Genomic DNA, 6,030 nt, shown 5'->3' with positions numbered 1-6,030 from the left:
AACACCACGCCCCACTGCCTTCAGCCCTCAGGCCTCTCCCATTGGCCCGCAGAAACCCTGACCGCGAGAACCGCGCGTGCCCTCGCCTTGTCCCCGCCCCCTCTCGCCACTGCCTCCACGGCGGCCCGCCTCCCAGATGCGATTGGTGAGTCCTCGGGACTCGGGCTCCGGCGCTCACTCTGATAGGCTGTCGAGGCTGCAAAGTTAGCGCGCGAGAGAAAGGTAGGTGTCCCGCGCGTGCGCAGCTCTGGTCCTTCCAAATGCTGAGGTTAGTTCCCGCCAAATTTTAAAGGCCTGGTCTCAGCTGGAGTGTGCAGAGAGGCACGCAAAGCAGACGAGAAGAGGCCATATGAGGGGCCCAAGGGAGGGGGGAAAGAAGGGAGCTCTCAGAGGAAGGAGGGAGAAGGAGAGGGAGTACTTTATAAACGCTGTTTCGGTTTCTCCTATCCTATGCCCTGGGTAATCTCATTTTACAGGGAATCTTAAGTAATAAAACTTGTGGTAAGTTCCACAATTGGAACGTGGCCCAGCCAGGATTCTGATCCGGGTCGTCTGACTTTAGAGACCCTACTGTTAACCACACATTATTCCTGGAATAGTATATGATCATTCATTTGACAAGTACTTATTGAGTGTCTATTAGGTTTCAGGCACTGTTCTAGATACTGGAAATATGGCCTGAACCAACCAAATTCCTATCCTCATGGAGCTTACATTTTAATAGGGAGAGGCAGACAATAAACAAGTTAAAGAGCCATCAGTTAGTGTTAAATTCTATACAAAGAATTAAAATGAGGTATTGTAAAAGAGAGTGGCTTGTTGGGTGTTTTAGATTGGGCAGGGGAAGATCTCTAAAGCAGTGATAGTTAATGAGACCTGGATAACAAAAAGGAGTCACCCATGAGGAGATCTGAAGAGGAGCAACCCAGGCAGAGGGGAAAGCAAGTGCAAAAGCCCTGAAACGTGAAGAAGCTTGGTATGGTGAAGCAGCGAAAGAGAAAGTCAGAGCATGGTGAGTGAGGAGAGAGTGGAGGCGATTATGCTGGCGTGGGACCTGATCATGGAGAATCTTCCAGACTTTGGTAAGGAGTTTGGATTTTCTTCTAAGTGTGATGGGGGGCTATATTACTTAGAATTAGGTCCCCACTCTGACATAAAACCTCAAATAATTGGAGCTTAAACAAGATAAAGTGTATTTCTCTCCCTGTAAAAGTGTAGGTAGGGCTGGTGGGTCGCTCCCTCTATCTTGTTGCTCCACAGTGCATTACCTCCACTCCCTAGTTCCCCTCATGGTCTATTCCAGCTTCAGCCATCTTGCCCGTTACAGCAGCAGGAAGAGCCTGCTCTTTTTAAGGACGTGCCAGGAGACTGCACACAACGTCATTGGCTCTCACTGGTCAGAACTCAGTCACATGACCACACCTAAGTGCAAGGAGGGACTCTGGAAAGTGGATTCTTTATTTTGGGCTTTTACATGCTCACCTAAACTTCAGAGGTTCTGTTACTGAGGTAGAAGGCGAAGAAGGTTATTAGGCTAAAACCACAGTCTCTGCCACAGAAGCCATTGGAAGGATTGTAGCGGAGAAGGACGGGATCGGATTTTCAGTTTTGAAAAGAATCATTCTGTCTACTATGGGGGATATGGTTACAGGTGGGGAAGATTGGAACTAGGGCAATTAAGAAGTGAGTTCGACATTCCAGGTGGAAGGTGATGGTGGCATAGACCAGGGTGGTAGGAATGGGTTGGAGAGAAATGGATTGACTCAGGGAATGTTTTGGAGGTAAAACTTATAGGCTTTGTTATTGGATTATGTGTGGGAGGTGAGGGAAAGAGGACTCAGTGGCAACGTCTTTAGAGAAGCACTGTCAATAGAACTCTCTGATGATGGAAATGTTCTGTATCTGACTGTCCAATGTGGCAGCTACTAGCTACGTGTGGCTATTGAGCACTTGAAATGTGGCTAGTAAAACTGAGAACCTGAAATTTTTATTATTTTTAATTTTTATTTTATACATTTATATTTATTTTATTTTTTATATTTATTATATTTTTATATTTTATTTCTTTATTTTTTAAAGATTGGCCCTGAGCTGACATCTGTTGCTAATCTTCCTCTTCTTTTTTTTTTCCTCCCCAAAGCCCCTGTACATAGTTGTAAATCCTTGTTCGAAGTCATTCTAGTTCTTCTATGTGGGATGCCGTCACAGCATGGCAACTGACAGACAGGTGGTGTTGTTCCGTGACCCAGAAGCAAACCTGGGCTGCCAAAGCGGTGAGCACTGAACTTTAACCACTGGGCCATCAGGGCTGGCTCTATTTTATTTTTATTTATATTTATTTTAATGTATTTTAATTTTTATAAAAATAAAAATTATTTATTTCTTATTTAATGAATTAAAATTTAAATAGCCACATGTGGTTAGTGGCTGTCATACTGGACAAGGCAGTTCTAGATTTTTGTTTCGAGCAACTGGGTAGCTTATGACGACATTTATTGAAAAAAGGAAGACTATAGCAGGAGCAGGTTAGGGGATGCTTGATAGGCAGAAATCAGTAGTTTTTCGTTGGATGTGTTGGTTTGAGCTCCTTGTGAGGCCTCCAAGGAGCTGAGCAAGTAGGCAGGTAGGATATAGAGTCTGGATTTGCAGGTGAGGCTAGAGCTGGAAATGTAGGTGTAGGAGTCATCAGTATACAGGAGTTATTTAAAGCCACAGGACTGCATGAGTTTGCTTAGCTACAGCAGGGAGACAGAGAAGAGGGCCCAGAACTAAGCCCTGGGCACCCCAGTGTGTTCTTTGTTCCATCTTTCCAGTTATCAGAGCCACAAATGCACTTCAACGTCCCTAAAAGGAGGCAACAGCAAGTCACATCCAGATATGCAGATGTGACATCTCAGACCACTTTAAATGTTTCTTCTAAGAGTCAGAGTTTGTGGTTTCCAAGGGCTGCCCATTCCTCCTATAGTTTCTTGTTAGCCCAGGGTTATTTCTCATCACCCTGAAGCCTTGAACAAATTGGCAGACTCAGCCACCACCAAACCCCGATGCTACAATAGTAGGGGAGGAAAATTAGAATGTTACTGTGGATCGTGATAGTTTTCTGTTAATTTGCGCCACTGGGTGCAGTGGTGCAAGGAGGCAACCACCTCTGCCCCTCCCGGGCCCTATCGGGGAATAACAACCCTATTTTCCCTTCATAATCAAGGGGAACACAGCCAGCATGGGAACACCCTTTTCTGCCAATGCCCTAGTGGGAGGAGGAGTCCCACATGGCCAGGTGGAACCCTCACTGGGTTCCCTACTGCAAACACCTGGCCCTTGGACAATTAAGTCCACAGACCGTGAGTGACTTGGGGGATGGAAAGCAAATATTTTGAGAGAGAAAAGTAATAGTGAGAGCTACCACCCTCCACTCTCCCACCCCAACCCTTGGCTTTTGGACCTCTATATTGGCTGAGGGAGAGTTGACACTGCATTTCAGTCACTGTTGGAGACCACGTATCGCTTTCTATAAGAAAGTGTCCCAGCCTCACAGGTGCGGTCTCCCGGCTACTGCCAGATCTGTTTTCAGAACACCATTTCATTGTTCTATAAGGCCAGCTGCTTCTGGTGGATGGGAAATATGATCATGGTCCGTGGCTTGCCAACTGTGTTATTTCTTTTACTGAGAAGTGAGTTTCTTGGTTCGAGCCAATTTTGTCTGGACCACCCTGTGTTATGCAAAGTCAGTAATTCCAGGGATGGTGAAATCGTCAGAGGTATGACCTGCTGGGAAAGAAAATCCAAATAGAGGATAAATGTTTCTTCCAGAATGTATAAGTCACCACATCCTCTATTACAGAAGGGACCTGATAGAATTGACCTGCCACTAGATTCCTGACAGGCCCTATTAGGACTGTGTCCCGCCTCCCACTGAATTCACTTACTGTTTATAATACTTCTTTATTTCAGATGATTTTCTGCATTTGTCCAGATAGAGATCTTCAAATAATGATAGTTTTAACTTTTTTTCCCATCTCTAATTACTTTCTCTTGTCTAAATAAGTTGTTCGAACATCTAGAACTAGTTAAATAATAAGGAATATCTTTTCTCCTTCTGTAAGGGGCCTTAAAGTGTTACGTGTGTCCTCTGATGGACTGTGGGAAGGGCCGGGAGCTGGCAGGTGGGCCATGGGCAGAATGTGTGAGATGGGGCGTGCTTATTTTAAAATTTTTTAATGGAAGTGTATCTTTATTTCCCCATAAATCTTGATGTTGACTTTTGGGTTAACGTAAATATAGTTTATCATCTTAAAGAAGCATCCATCTATTCCCATTTTATGTATTCGTTTTACTGTTTTTTGTTTTCTAACTTAATTTCTGATTGTATCTATTAATTTATTTCTTCTGCCTCTCAGGTTTATTTTTTTATTCTTTAATTTCCTGAGTTGGATGCCTACTTATTTTATTTTAATTTTTTATTAATTAAGGCCAAATACATTTCATGTGAGCACTGTGTCAGCTGTATCTCATAGATTCTGATATGTTGTGATTTTTATTATTATTTTCTAAATATTCTACATTTTGATTTGTATTTCTTGATTGACTCAAGAGTTTCTTTTAAAAGAGAACAATAAAAAATATTCAGATGATAGAAACATTTTCCTTGACTTTTTTTTTTTTAAGATTTTATTTTTGGGGCCGGCCTGGTGGCACAGTGGTTAAGTGCACACGTTCGGCTTCTCAGTGGCCCGGGGTTCACCGGTTTGGATCCCGGGTGCAGACATGGCACCGCTTGGCACTCCATGCTGTGGTAGGCGTCCCACATATAAAGTAGAGGAAGATGGGCACGGATGTTAGCTCAGGGCCAGGCTTCCTCAGCAAAAAGAGGAGGACTGGCAGTAGTTAGCTCAGGGCTAATCTTCCTCAGAAAAAAAAAAAAAAGATTTTATTTTTCCTTTTTCTCCCCAAAGCCCTCCGGTAGATAGTTGTGTATTTTTAGTTGTGGGTCCTTCTAGTTGTGGCATGGGGGATGCCTCCTCGGCATGGCCTCCTGAGCAGTGCCATGTCCGCGCCCAGGATTCGAACCAGTGAAACCCTGGGCCAGCAAAGCAGAGCGCGCGAACATAACTGCTCGGCCACGGGGCCAGCCCCTCCCTTGACTTTTAATATTCATGTTTAGTTATATTATATAGTGATCAGAGAATGACATATATATTAGTTATTTTTCTTCCAACTTAATGAGGCTTTCTTTGTAGCCTGAGACATAGCCAACTTTTATGAATTTTCTCTGGGTGCTTGAAACTAAGTACCCAGTGTTTGATAATATCAGATCTACCATATTAATTATGCTGTTGAGGTCATCCAACTCCTTACTTATGTGTAGAGTTCTTCTTTAAATGTAAAGTCCCTCTTTTACCTTGCCACCCCAGAAAGAGACTTCCTCATGCAATGGCTTCCCTGTCGAATTGTCATTCACCCCACTTCTTCTGCTTTTCAGAGCCAAACAAGGTCCAGGAAGTTTCTGCCTGCCCCCTGCCTGCTCAGTTCCCCCATCTCAAACACCTGAGACAGACTCTGAAGTGGCTTTTGTGCCCCATGGTATGCCCTTACCCTTGAGTACTGTATTGTGCTGGCTCTTTTTGAGATCTGCAATAGCAATGACCTTGGTACCTTTCCTTCCACAAGCACCCCTGCTAGACCGCCGCTACTTTCAGCAGTGCTTCCACCTGAATTCTGGTTTGAAGTTTGAGCTAGTTCGTTCTTTCACTGAGATTGGAATTTGTATTTTTGTTTCTTATTCTCCCGATTGCTCTTGGATGGTTGGTTGCAAGAAGGTAAAGGGGAAATGCTGCTTTTATGTACCATCTTCAAAATGGAACTTTCCATGGGCTTTTAATATAATAATGCTGAGCCAGTCCACTTCTGAGTGATACCATCATACCACATAGAAACATCTGTAAATCTGGCTAGAGTCTTTTTACCCTTATTTAATTAATGGGTCATGTTGATGGACATTAATGAATGGGCTCATGTTGAGGATGCGGAACA

The sequence above is a fragment of the Equus przewalskii genome, chromosome 12 (genome assembly GCF_037783145.1).
Source record: "Equus przewalskii isolate Varuska chromosome 12, EquPr2, whole genome shotgun sequence".
Classification (NCBI taxonomy): Eukaryota; Metazoa; Chordata; class Mammalia; order Perissodactyla; family Equidae; genus Equus; species Equus przewalskii.
Note: the sequence above shows the minus strand (reverse complement) of the source record.